An 18,485-nucleotide genomic window follows, 5' to 3' on the forward strand; every position below is an offset into this window, starting at 1 on the left:
CTACTATCGAGTCCTGAAAACTTCCTAGGGATGTGTTGGTTTGCCAATTCTTGAACAAAATGGTATCCAGACAAAAATAGCCATTGCTACTTCCCTGAATAGTCAACTCCAGGGAACCGAGTGGCTCAAATTTTGTCAATCTAAAATAAACAAAAGAATGCAAAATCTGAATCAAAAGTCAACAAAGGGATAAAATAAAAAGAGCCAGGCACCAAAGTGACCTTTATTCCTTTTGCTGTGTCCAGCAAGGGAATTTTAGATGAAATTCTCTCTTGGGTCTCCAGGAAATGGTGACTTTATTCAGCTCCCCCTTCCCTGTGGCTCTGTGGGATCTGCTGGTGACCAGAGGCTGTTTGTTTTCATTCTACTAGAAGAGTGACAGAATACATTACCCCTTCCATACCTCCCTGATTTCTCAGTAGAAAAGAGACATTCATGTGAACTCTTGATATTACCAGCCCCAGGAAACAGGCATAAGAAGCACTGCCTGGGGACAAGGGTTAGTTTGGAAAGCAGACATACTTCTTCCCAGCTACCTCTGGCAACTACTCCGCAATTGGTTCAAATGTTTCAGTTATGTTAGCAGCGTCTCCATCCATGGGGGAGAGAGAGTAAACTTCAGAGGGATTGCCAGAGGAGGGAGTCACTGCAAAAAAAAGGGGGCATGCTCTTATTTCTCTGGATTTTTGGTTTTCGACATTTGGCCATGCAGAGGAATGAAATAATTCCTAATTTGACCATATCTTAGAAAAGTGGTGTCATTGAAAATAAAAAGAGGACCAACTACAAATTTGATCTCAAAATGCATATCCTCATGCCTTGGGTATTTTCAAAATCCAGTAGGTGAAATCAAACATATTGAATTAGTTACCACCTATGAAACACTATCTAGCAATATCAAGCTGCCTGCCCTTTGTCCCTCAGCATAATTCTAGAAACCAGCTACTCACTGCCCAAAGAGGTTTGCAAATAAGTTTAAGTATTAGATTAAACAAAAGACAATTTTACTGAAAAAAAAATCATACAAAAAATTCCAAAGATGATTAGAATTATAGAATATCTTTGCTGCTCATCTCCTTCATTGATACAGATTCACTGTGGTTTTCATTTATTCATAAGAACCAAAGCTATGGAAACATCTGTTAAAAGTTTCTAAAGCATATCCCCTTTGCAACATGCACATTGATCCAGATTCCGTTGTGTTTATTCTCTGAGATGTACCTGTTAAAAAAGATTATTTTTCCCCCTGGCCTACCAAAACCTCAGGTCAGGGCTTCTACTCAAAGTAATCATAGAGCCTTTTCTGTCTCAAAACATTTTACCACCTTTTTGTTCCATGGAAGTGATGTATTTGGAACTATAAAATGTTTATCAACATAATAGTACTTGAAATTCTTATCTATAATGGTTAAGTTAGTCAATTCCTAGAGGAATAAATTCCATCCTGCTTGCTCAGAAGCAAGTTTCCTTAGTTGACTTAGAAACTTCAGTTGTGACTGTAGCAAGTGTAAATTTGGTTCTGAAGCTAAGAATATGATTATCCAAAGTTTTTATAAGTAACTTAAAACTGGAGTTAGATGTCAAAGAATTATTTCTACCTTCTTTTCTGCTTTCCAATAACCTGCAATTCATACCTCCTTGTTTTTTAACAGTCTACATTTTTACTCCAATCTTTTTTAGTGGTTTTTTTTTTTTTTTTTGGTATTATAGTCAAAGGCAATAGAATCATCTGGTTAAAAGGAACTGTAAAAAAAAATTGATAAAGGACCAAAAATGTGCTTCATCCAGAATCTGTAGTAGATTGTTAGGAGAGTAGGTAGCTCTGTGACTTACTAGCTCTGCAGCCCCTAGATATTGCTCAATAAATAATAACCATTATTACTGTTACAAAAGCATTAGGTGAAATTTCTCCTCTCCACAGACTATTTCCCTCCCTGATCCCAGGGAGGAGGGGAAACTTTCACCAAGAAAAATAAAATACTCACATTTCTTTTTAGGTGAGGAATCAGTGTACAATATTTTTTTTTTCCTCTACGAATATAAGTTTGATATGACCAATAAAGTCTTAAAAATTGCCAATTATTTAAAGAAAGTTTCTCCAATTGAAATGTATTGTTGATAAATTTGATGCTCATGTGCAACCATGTATATAATTTGCCCTAACCATCCTGCAAACTGAATAAATGCCTTGTTGCCTCATTTTGAGAATTTCTTGCATGGCAGAAGTGTTTCCAGTTGAGACCCTTTAATATATTGATTTTTCTCAATGGTTTTAAGTCAAGTTATTTATGTTCTTCCATAGGAAGTCTCCATGTCTACTACTTTTGAGTACTGACTGAATTAAGCTATTCTTCATTCATGGACAATCCTGCCTTCATTCATGCACTCTTAAAGCATTAGAGACAGGAATAAATAAGCTTGGAGAAAATAAACGACTTTCTTAAGAGTCTTCATGTACTATTTCTTCATTCCACATCTCCCAACAATGAATTTAAGGCACATTGCAAATATCAGACACAAGTATAGAAAATAACCAGAACAGGATCCAAACGGTAGATGGGTATTGGTCACAAACATGGCTCTGAATGTCCAAAAGGCAAAAGCAAAATGCAGTTTTCAGAAATCCAGAATGCCCCTGAGCTACCACCAGACCAGTTGTTCACGTGGAGCCTAGAGTTTCCACCAAGTGCTGAGAATGTGCTTCTACCCACCGCCTTCCTCACTGAAAAGCAGAGCACTTGACTCCTAATCCGTTTTCTTTCCTCCATGCCTCCCAAAGTAGTGTCTAATTGCATATGACAGAGATTATTTAAAATGAAACGTCCCTCCCATTTCTTACAATTCCTCTTTCTTCAGAAATGAGTGCACTCTTACTCATTTGTCTCTTACGACATTCTTGTCTGTCTTGTTGGCCTCTTCACACACATGCATGTCATATCCTCAACCGAAGCCTGGGTTCCAAGAGGACAGGAAACAGCTTCACACCTCCTTGTCTTCCATGGCAACAACAGAGCATTCCACAAAAAGACAGTGGTCAAAAACTGCTTCACGTGGAGCCAAAGGATAAAGACACAGAATAGAAATATCATCATACGCTTCTATCATCTGTCTATGGGCCATTTGGATGAAAGATGGAGGCTTTGCAATTGTGTTATATTTGAGACCAAATGTTCCAACATCTTTCGAGCACTTACTATGTTCCAGGCACTATTCTAAGTGCTTTGCATGTACAGACTCATTTATTGCCTAAGTGTGGCAATAATGTTAATAACAGCCATCATGCATTAGAGGTTTACCACGGAAACAATTCAAGGAGAAGATACTTGAGCTCAGAAGGCAATTTCATCTAGCACACAATATCCTTTGAGGATGGGAAGACAATTGCCAGAAAGTTCTTTTGAAGAGGAATTTCTGAAGTATAAAGGATGGTTTATAACCGAGGGGATGAGAAAAAGGGAAACTGAGGCCAAAGGCGAAGAATAAAAAGGAAAGAGTTTGCAGTGGGAGAAGGAAGTAAAAAGAAAAGGGGAGTGAAAAATCTAGGAGACAAAGGAGAAGACAACGACCACCACCAAGCAAGCAGGAAGTAAGAAATCAGGAGAGATATCATCGCAGTGATATGGAGCTAGGATGTTGAAAATAAGGCATTTGGAGCTGATTCAGAGAGGGCAAAGGTGAACAATCTTATTATTTCAGTGTCTTGGTAGGTTTTCTAATTAATACTGGAAATTGTACATGTGTGATTAAGATCCTGATAACAATGAAGATTTGCCCAACTCCAAAACAGTATTCATGCCTACGTGTAAATAGCTCTCATTCAAACCTTCCACATTCTTTGAACACATTGAGAGAAAGAAGAACACCACTTAACAATTATTTATCTATTAAATAATGTATGGCATCTCATCATTTCCAAACTTCCTTGCCATTGTCAGGGAGGGTTCATGGTTTTTGAAAGATCATCAAACACTAATACAGAAGATAATCTTAAGTGTCTAGAAGTAGTGTGTGTCCAAGGAGCCCACAAGAATCCTCTATTTTAGTTTACTAGCTTCTAAAAAAAATCCACCACGTAACGGGTTGGCCTAAACAATAAGAATTTATCAGCTCAAAGTTTCAGATGCTGGAAGGCTTGCTTCCTCCCGGGTTGGAATCTTCTGGCTATTTGGCAAACTTTGGGGTTCTTTGGCTTTTCTGTCACATGGCAATGCACATGGTGATGTCTTTTCCTTTCTCTGCCGAGTTCTGTTGACTTCCAGCTTCTGGCTTCTCCTGTGGCTTCTCTCTTTGTTCCCTCCAGTAATAGGATTAAGATCCAACTTGACTCATTAAGAGGTCCTGTTTATAGTGGGTTCACACCCACAGGAATGCTATAAGATTAAGGGCATGTTTTTCTGGGGTACATAACTCCAAGCCACCACAGCCTCATATAAAATTTAATGCATCTTGAAGACTGAGTGTCTTCTTTGGTTACTAGTTGAAATTCCACTCTCCAAGAGCATTTATCTCCTTCCTTCCTTGGCTGTGTTAATCTTCATATACTTGTGAGCAGGAACATCTCCCTTGGAATGGTCCAGAGTTTTCATAACTTTCTGATGTCTCCTAAGATGGTCATTGGGAGTTAAGATGCCCAGAAGACCAAAAGGATTTGATTTATTTAATCAGTGCATCCAGATCCAAAAGCACTCTTCTGGCTCTTAAAATTTTAGGTGGGTTTCCTACCCCTGTACTGTAACAAGGCCCCAAACACAAAGATGGAATTCCAGGTGAGGCCTCACCAGCATCCTAAAGAGTAAAATGTTTCCTTTGTAGTGTGTGAAATGGAGATTTTCCTCCTGCTGCTGAAAGCAAACCAAGACCCTTTCCACCCAAATATCATGTTGCAAACTCCTGTTAAATTTGCCCTCTGTCCTGTTCCTCTAGATATTTTCTTGGCCTCGCTAATTTCAAGGTTTTGAAATCCCATGGAATATCTGTGTTTCTCATTACTTTCCACAGATGTATTTCCCTTTTCTCTAAGTGGAATTTTGGCATCCTGAGTTAGGTCTAGATTTCGAACTTACAGTCCCAATGTACATTTCTGCGGTCTTGGAGGACATTCTCCTTCACCTCATTTCATCACTGCCAGGTAATGAACTTGGTCAATGAGGTAGGGTGAAGTGGAGCTCAGTCAGCGGTATGTGTTGGTTCTCTACTCACTGACTTGGCTTCCTATTTTCGATCACATCCTGAGTCACTTGTAGACGAAACAGCCTTTCCCCTGAGAGGTGACGTCAGTAGTAATCCCTTGAAGCACTCAATCTACTGGGCTCTGGTTTTGAATTCTGGGGTACCGGAAACAACATATTTATTGAACACCTTCAACTCGGCTATTTCACTTAGGTACCCTAAGGTACAACATTCTGCCAACCAGAGTTGAAAAGCAGACATTACACTCCTTTCACAGCATCAGTTTGGAAAAGAAGAATTTTTCCATCTCCTCATAAACCCATGAAATATCCTGCTGTGTGGGTCTACTATAATCTCTCTTTGGGACAAATTGGCTAAATGGCATTTCCTAAAAGGTTCCGTGAGCTGTTATAGGGCTTCATGCAAAAAGGGTTCCATAGGCAAACAAGATGGGGAAACATTTCATCTTCGTCTGCCTCCTGGAGAATGCACATATACATTTTAAAGTTTCTAAGAAGATAGGAAATACAGAAAACTGTTTCACTCTATGTAAACCAATGTTGCCTAAACTCATTTGATGATGATTCATTTTAATTCAACGCCTATCAGTAATCCACAAGACAAAGGCTTTCCTCTCTAGACTTCCCTGTCTGCTGCTCACCAATGAGGATTTGGGATTTTCCCACTCCGTTTCTTCCTCTTCCCTATCCTCTTCAGTTGCCTGATAGCCTCTTCTTGGCTTCTGTTACATAGAAACAAGAAGAAAGGTGGAAGAATAGAAGGAGAAGAAGTGCAAAGGATAAAGCTGTATGTAAGACTGTATTTTCCAAAGATGGCTGCACCAATATATTCCATCTCACATGCTCCTCATATCAGGTGACTTCTAGTAAGAGGGTGGATCTATGTTGTCTTCTCTTGAATCTGGGCAAGCTCTGTTACTGCCCCAGCCAATAGTGGATTGCTGAAATGATGCTATGTGTCTTCTGAAGCTAGGTTATAAAAAGCAATGCAGCTTGCACCTGGCTCTCTCTCTCAGGCTGCTTGCCAGCTTTCATGTCATGAGGAAGCCCAGGCTGCACGGAGAGGCTACTCTAGGTGCTCTAATAGCCATAGCTAAGGAACCAGACATCATCTTTGGGTGACGCCAGACCCTTGCTTATGAATGGCCCTGGCTAGCACTAAGTAGAGGAGAAATGAGTTCTTCCTGCAGTGCTCTGTCCCAATTGAAGAATCATCAGCAACATAAATGTTTTTTTTTTAAGCCTCTAAAGTTTGGTGTAATTTTGTATACAGCCAGAATAAATGGAATAAGCTTGGAGAAGCTTGACGTGGGAGACGATCAGTCAGTGTGATTTATCTTGGTTTTGGCAAAGCATTATGATGGTGGCAATCACCAATCAATGGCAAACAACTACTAACGAGAGCCATTCTTTCTGAGAGCTGGAAGTGCCCACACGTTACCTGGAATGCTGGTTTCCTCCTTCCTTATCAAGATAACATATTCAAACATTTATCATGTTTCCTCTATTGTTTACTCAATAGCTTCGCAGATTCCAGAGGGGCTGTCAGCTGGACCTCCAGGTTTGTACTTGGCAAGCTCACTCTCCTTTTCAGAATTGCCTAAAATGTCATCTTTTGAGCAAATCCTGCCCAGGGCTTTTCTATCTATACCTTTCATAGCAGTCACCATAATAGGAAATTATTTCCCTGACTTGATTTCTTGTTCATCGGTTACCTGTTCCCACTAGAATGCAATTGTCTTACCTGCTTTACTCACCACTATGTTTACAATACAGTACCTGGGCAGAGTAGACGTACAAAGGGTATGAATGAATGAATAATAATCAAGGGTAATTGGAAGGTCCCTGTCCCGGCAGCCGGAAACCTGGCTTCTGAAGCTGCCTTATAGCTACATACACATATAAGCAAGACATCTGTGTTCAGCACCTCATCTGCAGAATGAGGGTGCTGGACAGGTGACCCCTAAAAGTCCTGTCCTACATTATCCCTAGATGGTTCAGCTTTTGAGGGTCTCACATGGCCTTGTTCTCAGATGGCCTGGGGTTCAACTTTAGCAAGTCCTTACACTATTTAAGTCTATTTTTCACCACAGAAATTGCATTCAGACATTTCGAGATCTAGGTTATAGTTTCATCTATCTGATAAAGGTCATTTGTTTTTAGAACATTTGGTCCTTGCAGACACACCTTTGTTCTCAGTCTAGTCTAACTGTTCCAGACATTGCCCAAACAGACAAACTGGGGTAAATATGATTGGCCTCTATTTGTGGTGTTTTGCAACTCCTCTTCTCTCCCAAGTAAAGGGTTAGAGGTATAGCAATAATATAATTTACTGTCCAAAACAGGACCCTTTCAAGAGTAAAATGGGGTTCTGTTAAGAATTACCTCCAGGAAAACAGGTCCAAATCAGGATTGTCCTATGCAAACCAGGATGTTTGGTCACTCTTTACTTCCTAAAGTGGAGATATTATCAGGTAAAGAAACATTATGTATCCCTCGATTAATTTTTCAGCAGTGGTGAAACTAAAGCCATGAATGTTTCGGTGTCTGACATGCATTTTAGGAGCAATAAGGTTTTGATAATGCCATCATTTTATCTGTTTTCTTTATTTTCACAAGGCTTTCTTTTTATACAATTGGTAACAGTCGGGGCCTGGGCAAGAAATAGAATTCCCCTAGAAAGCGTTCAACTGAAGAGAAATTAATGATAGACTGATGCACAGAGATGTGGTTAGTTTTAATGGAACCAGTAGAGGATGTTGAGGAACTCTGAGACCTGCAAGAGTTGGAAATATTACCACCGCTAGGCCTGAAGGAGCAAGAGGAAGAAAACAGTGTTGCCAAAACCCAGGGAGAGCTGGACCAGGAAGGAGAAGCCATAATTATGGGAGCATACAGCCACTGCAGGAAGGAAATAACAAGCCTGGGTGGAGGCAGAGGGATAACTATCTTCACCTCGTTCTCCTCCTTCCCTCTGTATTCCTGCTGATGCCTCCACTTAGCTGGAGCCCAGACTAAAGCCACACGACGAGAGAACCTGGGTGATCCAGTCAGTATTTGTCTGCCCCAGGGACACAGAGCAGAGCAGCGAAGGGCTGTGGATGGGCCTTCGGGCGGGGCTCAGGGTGGTCCACAAGCATTACAAAATTATGGTCGACAGTGCAATAAGCAGTCATGCGTCCAATTTTAAGAGCACTATTGTTTACTGAGTTTTCAAATGATATGCCACTATTTTTTGGTAGAGTGCATTATTTGATCATTTCTAATATATTTTGAAATATAGAACCTGGCCCTGAAGGCACCCGTGGAGTGGAGGGGGTTCCTCTCCCCAGGACCTCCTGTCCTGGCCCTCGCCCGGTAGACTTCCCTGGAACCATTCCAGGACAGGTGGGCATCCATTCTACACTGGAAGATCTTTAGGGATGAGGGAGCCTTGTCCTTGGTTATGAGTTGCAGTACTTAATCACACTGCCTTTATGAGATCACTTCCAGGTGAAATTCCACTGATCCCCAAGTTTGTTCTCTGAATTGAAACAACAGTGTAATGGCCAGAGACACTGTAGGCTGTTTCTTGTCAGCTTCTCCTGTCTTGAAATCCCCCTTTGCTCAATCAGGTAAAGAATTTTCTTATGAATGTGAAAAAGAAACAAAACAAAACTTTGCTTTTGCCTTTCGATGTTTGATGTGTGGGACCCTCCAGGATTCAGAGCAAGGGTAGGGGCACCTCTTGCCCTAGTTCAGGGTTTCTCAACCTCTGCATATTATTGGCATTTTGGCCCAGATCATCTGTTCGTTGTGGGGTGCTGTTCTGTGCATTGGAGGGTGTTTACCAGCAGCCCTGCCTCTCCCCACTTGATTCAGCAGCACCCTCCCCAGTCGTGACAACCAAAAATATCTCCAGACATTGCCAAATGTCCCCCAGGTTACAAAATTGCCCTCATTTGAGAACTACGGCCCCAGTCTAAAGGAAGCACCAGCTTCTGCCTCTTTTGTTGCCATAGTAACTTAACAGTCACCTCCATTACTTGACACAGGCATGCATACGTTCTTTTTACAAACTGGATCCTGACTCAATGTTATGAAATTCCACATTCAGAAAATTCTACTTCTGAATGGAGGAGATGCCTTTACAGTCCCAACACAATTCTTGGTTTGGTTCTAGTTTTCCTTAGCAGAAGACCTCAGCATCACTTGTGGCCAGACAGATTGGCTCATTGATGTTACCTGCCTCTGTTGTAGAATTTCAAATGGCTCTGGAATTTCTATGCTGTACACAATCAACAACAACAACAACAAAAAAGAGGAAGTACTTATTTGCGCCTTCAGCCAATCACAAGTCATCAAACTGCTGACCCTTTGTAATTTACCATATTTTTCCAGTATCCCTTGTTTACTCAGTATTCTTGTTTAGAACCAGAGAAAAGGAGCTTGTCTCTTTCCATGCTTTATCTTCCTTCGTGGGTTTCAGAGGGAACAAATTCTCAAACTACTCACACTCCTATTACACTGAAGACAGTTTGTTTTTTATATCCTGCCTCACTCCAAAAATGGTTTTGAGGAGAATGAAGACATTGGATGGCATGGGTCAGTGAGAAAGAGACTGGAAACGACATTCCTCAATTCAACATTATTTTCTGAAACAATGTCAAGCCCTTACAAGGATGGGAAAATAACGAAGTCACATACCGTGAAAGTCAAGGATTCTCTCTTAGGGAATAAGTGTCCTCGAGCTACTGTCCTCCCAGTACATTTGTGAGCTTAGCAGTTTGGAATGTCAACAAGAAGGGTGACTAGGAGCAGAGGCCTGCGAGGACGTCTTGGTCCACCCATTGATCAATGCTAGAAATGGAGTAAAAGCTGGAAACTGTTTAGAAAGAGTATACAGACTAACCACTTTCAATCAACATGCAAAAGAGATTTATTTTCTCCAGACATGAGATGAATTACACCCAAGAATCCTGAGAAAGCAGATCTCCTGAATACAAAACCCTACAGTGGACAGAGCTGAAAATCTGTTCATTCAATGGTGAGGCGCCGGGTTACTTGTCTTTCAACGTCGCTCACTGATCAACCTTCCAAATGTTCAGCTTCATCAAGGAGATGCAATGGGTCACTTTATTTATAATAGTCTTCAAGACCAAATCTGGGCTTGAATTTTTACGTGCTGACTTATAGTCAAAAAAGAAAGGAAGGAAGGAAGGGAGGTAAGGAGGGAGGGAGGGAAGGAAAGAAAGAAAAAGAAAGGAATTAAGGGAAGTACGTAGTGGGCCCAGTTGGGTTTATTTAGTCTGACATGGCCTTACAAAAGAAGAAGTGGAATGAAAGCTAGCTTTTGAATTGAAGCTCAGTCCTCAGGGAAAGTTTCAAGCTCATCAGACCAAAGATGCCATTGGAAACCCTTGCAACAATTTTCTCAAGACACTCTCAGTTTTTAACATGCCTCAGAAGGATCTAAATGAGCAGACTTATGAAATCACAGGCACCCACTCTGCAGAATCAGCATCATTTGGGCAGGGAGAGTAGAGGCCTTGGAGCAGCCAATGTTACTGGGACCCAGCACCTTGTCAGGGGACAGGGCTGGAATGAGAAGCAATATGCTGATAGACCAAAGACATAGAGAATGGGGAGGTTAGTCTGGCTAAGCTAGAACAGCATTGAATAAGAGAAATACAATGCAAGCCATCTATGTAATTTCTAGTTTTCTAATATCCACGTTTAAGAAGTAAAAAGAAACAGGATAAATAAATTTTAATAATATATTTTATTTACCCCAATATGTCCCAATTCCAACAATGGAAAACCACTTCTGATATCCTCATGTTATCAACAAGGCTTCTGATGATCACCAAAAATACTGCTGCGGGCTTATGGTAGAATATCTGAGGTACAACGGTGTACTGGTAGACTACCTCTCACAAGTGTCATGATTGCTGATTTCGTTACAATACTCCTGTCATGCTGATGTCAAGCTACTGATGTGATGTCCTTGAAGGCAGAGATAGCAAGAGTTGGGCCCAGCTGGCTCCCATAGTCTTACTGAAGCTGGTTCCAGCATACCACTGAGTGTGGTTTCATGATTCACGTTTGACAAACACTGACTACCTACCTAGCCCCTAAGAAACATCCAATGTGAACACAGCCATCTCATGTTGCATAACAAATAACCCCAAAACTTAACAGCTTAAAGCAATGCATTTATTATCTTACAGTTTCTGTGGCTCAGGAATCTGGGCATGACTTACTTGGGATCTCTGCTTCAGGGTCTCTCCAAAGGCTGCAATCAAGATGTTGACCTCAACTGTGGTCTGATTTGATGACTTGATTGAGGAAGGATCTACTTCCAAGCTCAATCGCCTGGTTGTGGATCTCAGTTCCTGCCGGCAGCTAGCTGGAGGCTGCCCACGGTTCCTTGTCATCTGGGCCCCTCCTGTTTCCTCATCAGAGCCAGCATGGGAGAGAAGCCAGAGAGAGAGTGGGAACAAGATGGAAGTTACAGGGCTTTATAATCTAATCTAGAAAGTGACATCCCATCATTTAGGCCATACTCTATTTGTTGGAAGCAAGTGTCTAGGTCTGACTCACATCAAGGGGAGGGGATTATACAAGCATGTGAATACCAGGAGGCAAGGATCATTAGGAGCTATTTTAGAAGCAGCCTACCCCAAGCTTCTAGAGTACAGACACAAATTAATTCCCAAGTACATATCACATTGTCCATGCTGAAAGCATTTTATAGTAGATTATAAGCAATATAAAATAAGGCTACACAAATCAAATAATAAACCCAATACATGTTCAATAATGTCTCCTCCTTCTTGTTGACTCGCACTGGAAAGGCAGATTTAGAGATTCCAAACTGGTGGCTCGAGAGTTCAATTTGGTCACCAATATGTTGAAAACGTTTGAAGTTCTTTAGGCATGCTTGTGCTCATCTCTTCATCACAGACCTCACCATTCCCCATCGTCTTAAATACAGCGGCTTTGTGTTATTACATTGCCTACCAGATCCCTGCCCTATTGGCATCTAGGACCTTTTGGCATTGATGATTGTAATCTGATACAGTCGGATGAAGGTAAATCAAATGAAGATAACCCTCATTTGAACACCACTCTTAATCGCCTCCCTTACATTTAGCCAGTTTGCCATTCAGCAAATACTTCTTGAGGGTTTCTTGTATCCAAGACACAGTACTAGGCATGCCTGGCCAAATGAGTTATGACTCATTTGATTTTCTCATTTCAAACTGTGGTGTTCCAACGACTGTGAATCAGGTGGAAGATGCAACACAAAAGGGCTGGAAAATTTCAGGAAACAAAACCTCACTCCTGGAGCAAGGGAATCCCACTCACACTATGTTGGGGCTGTGAGCAGCCCAGAAAAAATCCCCAAAGCAGAGCCACTAATCATAAACTAAAGCAGTGCTTCCCAAAGTGTGGTCCCCAGACCTGAAGTATCAGCAATACTGGGAACCTTATTAGAAATGCAAATTTTCAGGCCCCACCTCACACCTTCTGAATCAGAAACTCTGAAGATGGGCCTCAGTGATTTGCTTTTCAAGCTATCTGAGGGATTCTGATGGTTCCTCTAGTTTGAGAACCACTGCATTAGGGCATGCCAGAGCTGAAAGTCATCCTATGCTTAAAGATCGTTTGCTTGAGCCCTCACTATACGGAAGAGGAGACTGAGGTGACAAAAAGTGACATGACGGGTTAATTTCACCCACTTAATTTAAGGAGCAGTCACCTTCTTAGAGCACAGGCATTTTGAGTTCTGAGATTCTAAGCAGGCCAGGGGCTGGGCTCCTGCCTAAACCCATTCCTTGGCTCCGAGTACACCAAGCACCTCCATCCAGTCATGCATGGCACGTCCTGCCAGGTTTACAGGTGTGGTCCAGGTACGCAGAGGTGTGCCACTGGAAGAGTTAAACAATTACCAAAGCTTGCCGGCCTTCCTGCTCTTTAATGCCACATACCTGCCCCATTACCTACAAAGGTGAGCTCAGACAGAGGCTGGGATCACACACCTCCCTGGACTCCTGCCAATTCTCAGGGGGCTGGGATTGGGCTCCTGGGGCTGCCACCTTGTGTACGTGATTAACATTTGAACAATAAACCCAAACCTACCCAGCATACGACACGCTGGAACACGGGATCATGGCGAAGGGCACAGAATTCATGGCTCAGTTATATAAGCTTCTGAATCACCTGTTGGAGTGACCAGAGCTAGCAAAGACACCTTATGTGAGTCGGTGAACTGTCTTAAATAAAATCACATGAAACAGAGTGTTTAGCAGAGCAAAAGATCCAGATCCCTTATTATAGCTCAGACCTTCATATAAATGGGGGCCTGGAAGAGGGAGATGAAAGAGATGCCCTCAGGTATTGTTTTCAAGGTCACCATTTCCATGAATGGGACAGAGAGCAGTAATATAACACATGTCCTTATTGGGGCTATTGGGCATCTTTGAAGTTAGTTTCTTTGAATCCTCATGCCAATTTACAAACATATTTTAAAAGCCTTGGTCATCAGGGATGGAGGGAGGTGGGCAACAGATTATTCTAAATCTAGAGCTACATATTATAAACAGGCAAATGAAAAATTTAGGTGACGTTATGTAGAAATGATCCTTGAATTTAAGAGCACTAATGGCAAAGCGGAAGCCTGCTTTGAACAAAGCTTCTCAACAGGGGGCAGTAAGAAATTCATGCTTCAGAACCTTTTCAAAAACATTTTAAGAATGCAAATGTTCCTCCTCTGGATGTAGAATAAGCTTCTTCAAGCTTGGAATGGGGAGTCCATTTTCCAGGTTATTCTCACATACAGTGACACCGAGTCCCAGCACCTGCCCTCGCTCCACCAACTCCCTTCAACTCCAATAACAGTACAAAAAGTTTGAATACGGGACTCATAGAAATTCTAAAAATCCACAATACCAGCCTGTGTTCCTGAAGGATTGGAGGCAAATCATAATCATCTCTGAATTCTTACGCCCTAAAAAGATTATAAACTAGTGGCCCCATACTGAATCTAGCCTATTGACATGCTTAATGCTGTTCACACATTGTTTAAATTTGTCTTTTAAATAAAACTTGGAATTAGTTCCTGGAGCAGATTATATGTTTCAAGGAGGGCTGCAACAATATCTTGCACCCCCACATGCTCTTCTAGAATATCTTGCAAGTTCCCCATCAAGAGGTAGAGTCTAATTCCCCTCTCCTTGAATCTGAGTGGGCTAGTGACTGCTTTGACCAATACAGTATGGCTGAAGTGACATTGGGTATCTTCCAAGACTGGCGAAGGGACCTGCTGCCTTGTTTGTGAAAACACTTGTGCTTGGAGTTCGGAGCTGCCGTGAAAGAAGTCCAGCTGCCCTGAGGCCACCATGATGTGAGGACATCAGACCTACGGAGAAGCCACATGTAGCTGGCCCAATTGATAGTCCTGGTCATTGAGCCTTCCCAGCCCATGCATAAAATGTGTGAGTTAATGAGTCTTTAGGTGATTCCAGCCCCCAGCTCCACCTGTGCATTTGAGCCTTCCCAGCTGAGGTCTCAGACTTTTGGTGGAGCAGAAACAAGCCATCCCCACTTTGCTTGCTTGAATTCCAACCCAAAGAATCCATGAGCATAATAAACAGTTGTTTTTAAGTCAATGTATTTTGAATTAACTTGTTATGCAGAAATAGAAACTGGAACAGTTCCCAACATTTATTCATAAAAAAATAGAGGATGTATCAGATGCAGCCTGTGTTTCTAAAAAATAACAGTCAAGAAACCTTCATCTCTTGAAGATTTCTTGCCTGGCTCCTGGATGTGTTTGCATTTGCAACCCCTGCCCTAGAACATAGTAAGCAAATAATAAATATTTGCTGAATTCCGAAATCAATCCATCTTTCAACTTGCTGGTTTTATACTTATCTATGTGTTATGCTGAAAAAAATTACTTTCCTCGTAGGTTTAAGGGCACATATCTTGTTTCCTCCCTTCCTCCCTTCTTTTCTTCCTCTCTTTTTTCCTTTTATCTTCCCTTCCTCCCTTCCTCTTGTCCTCCTTTCCTTCCTTCCTCCCTTTCTCCCTCCCTCTCTCCCTTCTTTCCTTCCTTCCCTCCTTCCACTGTCATGTTTTTGTAGCTGCAACCCTATTTGTATATTGCAGTCGCAGTTGATTCGTCGGGGGGGGGGGTGGCGGCCGGTTGCTAAATCCTAGGCTCTCAGGATTGCTTGGAGGGTACCGGCGGCGGGGGCTCTTTCCTGGAGGCGAGGGCGAGGCGGGGGACTTGGCCAGGTCCCCGGCGGGGTGGCGTGCAAAGTATGGAGGGCGGCGAGAAAGGAACAGGCGGGACACGTTTCTTTTTAGGGTGAAGAAACCAAGAGAGTTTATTAGGGGAGAGTACAAGCTTATATTGGGCATTTAGAGGGCGGGGTAGCTGTAGAGGTTAAAGGCTTGGATTGGTTCTGAGAGGGCGCGGAGGTTGATTGAAAAGGGGCGAGAGTTGCTCCGGTAACGGTGTCTGGCAACAATGTATGCGCACTGGTGGTGATGGGAGTTGCACTGGCAACGGGGAGTGTCCGGGCAAGATAAGGGGGTGGGGAAAAGGCAGTTCCCTCCGGCAAGCCTCCCCTAACAGTGTTATTTTGGGTGAGGAAATGGGGCCTGCCTCCGGCCTCACTTTCCCAGGCCCGGGGGGCTGCGGAGGGCGCTGTCGCCCGTGCCCACCACCCTCCCCAGGGGCTGATCAGGTCCCCCAGCCCAGGTCCGCCAAGTTGAAGCACGTAATCAGTGTCCCGCATTTCCCCCTTCTTTTCTAATTAAAGGAAGAAGCTTACCGGAGAGGTCCGCTAAGGGATGAGGGAAGGGGGAGGCCGGGGAGGGGAAAAAGGGGTTGACGGTGGCTCAGCGAGGCTGGAGCTCGGCGTTGGTGTGGCGCCCGGGCGCTCGACAGGGGCCTTGCTGCTTGCGGGATGGACGAGGGTGGGGGGTTTAAAGTTGGAGGTTCAGAGAAGCTGGAGCTCGAGGTTGGTGCGATGTTCAGACGATCGAGAAGGGCCTCGCGGTCGGCGGGTTGACCGGTGGCGGTGAGGTCGCGGAGGGTTGGTTGTCATCTCGGAGTAGGGAGCGTCAGAGGTGGCGAGTCACTGGTACTGGACTTGCACGAACGAGGAGAAAATAGCATCCGTTTGTTTCCTTACAAGCTGGACAATTCTGCGGATAATGCAGGGTCCTAAGGTGAGAGCTAGAATAATCATTAGTAGGGGGCCGAGGAGAGGGAGGAGGTAAGGGAGGAGGGGGGTAAAGATGTGGGACCAATAGCTGGTGGCTTCACGGTCTCTTTTGCGTTGTTTCAGTCCCTCTCGGACCTTTTTTAGGCTGTTCTCGGCGAGACCTGCGGAATTGGCATATACACAGCACTCTTCTCCTAGGGTGGCGCAAAGGCCTCCTTCTTTGAGGAGGAGAAGGTCGAGACCTTGGCGGTTTTGGAGCACTACTTCAGAGAGGGAATTGACAGAATTTTTAAGATGGGAAATAGCGTCTTGTAGGTGACGAATGTCCTTGTCAACAGCCGCCCGGAGGTGAGTTAGGGCGGAGCCTTGACTGGCTAATGCAGCGATTCCGGTGCCAGCGCCTGCAAGACCTAGGAGGGAGGCAATCGTGAGGGCGGTGATGGGCTCTCGCTTTTGCAGAGGGGCAGGAACTGCAGTTGTTTCCAGGCGGAGGAAGAAGTCTTCCTCGCTATGGTATAGGACCCTAGGGATGAGGACAATTAGGAGGCAAGTTTCATTAGTTGTATTGAGGGTTTGCACGTTAAGGCAGGGGGTAAGCCCTGTAGAGGAGCAGAGCCATTGGGAGGAGTTATGAGGAATGAGAAATTTTGCAGAGCTGCTGGGAGATGAGTAGTCGGCACAAGCTGTGAGGTTGGGAGAGTTACTTGAGCGAGGGCGGATGCACTTTCCTGTAAAGGAGACTGAATGAAAGGTTAGGGGGATGGCAGAGGTATTCCAATTGCATTCCGAGGGGCTGTCCTCTGTGTTTTCTGAAAAGGAGAGGTTGGAGGCAACTGGCTCATACAGGGGGGAGGAAGTGGAGAGGGAAAGCCAACAAGAGGAGGTAAGATTGGGGTTGGAGGAATTCACTGAGGTGAAGGCCGCTTGGATAAGGCCGAGGAGGGGAGAAGAGTAGCGAGAGGAGTAGCGAGAGGGGGGGTAGAGGAGGTCGGGGTGGTGGGGTTGGCGATGCGTTGTTTGCAGCCGAGGTACGGTTTTTGGGTGTGCTGCTTGTACTCGAGGTGCGGCTGGGGGGCTGTGGAAAAAGGGGGTTAATGACTTGGTTGGGACCTATGCCAGAGGGTGTTTTTAATGCAGTATTTAGGAAGCGTATGGGCTACCTAACCCGTTCTCCTTGACGGCCCTGCGAAGCTGCTTGATAGTATCAGAGTCAATGGGATACCAGTCATACGGTTTCTGTGGTGTGGGGGTAAGGTTAAGAGGAAAGCAGTGAAAAGCACGAGAGAAAGGAGGACGCGCTTGCAGAGGGCTTGGCGTGGGAGTGGGGGTAGGGGGAGCGTTGCCCCAAGGGTTGCCTTGAGGTGTAGAAGGCAGCCAGGGGTTGTTAGTCGGCAGGGTGGGAGGAGCGGCGGCAGCTGCCGGTAGCGGCTCCGAGGGGGAGCTTGACGGAGGGGGAGGCGGAAGTGGGAGGCCCCAAGCGTCGCAAGACGGCGGCGCGGTGGGAGTGGCTAAGGCATAAGATGGTGGACTAGCTCCGCCCTGTGAAAGGGCGGGGTAAAGCGCTTGCGGTTTCCGGCCCAGCTTAGGGCTGACGTCATCGCCGGAGCACTTCCTCCCCTCGATGGAAGAAGAAGGAGGAGGAGGAAGTTCGCCATCTTGGCGAGGCTCAGTGTTATTTTGTTTTTTGGGAGTCACTTCGAGCGCGTTGTTAATCTGCTCGACTAAGGACTCTGTGTCCGAATCGTGGTCTACATTAGTATCGCTGTCTGAATCTGTTGACTGGGTTGATAGGGCCTCCTTGGATTTAATGGGGCCTCGATCAGGGGGGAGGGAGCCTTGAAGGCAGGAGCGGACGGTTATTAAGGTGGGGAGCAAGCCGGGAGGGAAGCGCTTGCTCTCATGTTCCATGGCGTTGGTGACCCGATCAATAAGGTGATCATAAGTAACAGGGTCCCAAAGATGGCAAGTGGTGAGCCATGGGTTAAAGGGCAGCAGGAGGTCCCAGTATACTTGCAGCTGCCGGACAGACACCTTACAGCGATGTGTGTCTAGGAGACCAGCCAGAGCACGAACT

The sequence above is a fragment of the Choloepus didactylus genome, chromosome 19 (assembly GCF_015220235.1).
Source record: "Choloepus didactylus isolate mChoDid1 chromosome 19, mChoDid1.pri, whole genome shotgun sequence".
NCBI lineage: Eukaryota > Metazoa > Chordata > Mammalia > Pilosa > Megalonychidae > Choloepus > Choloepus didactylus.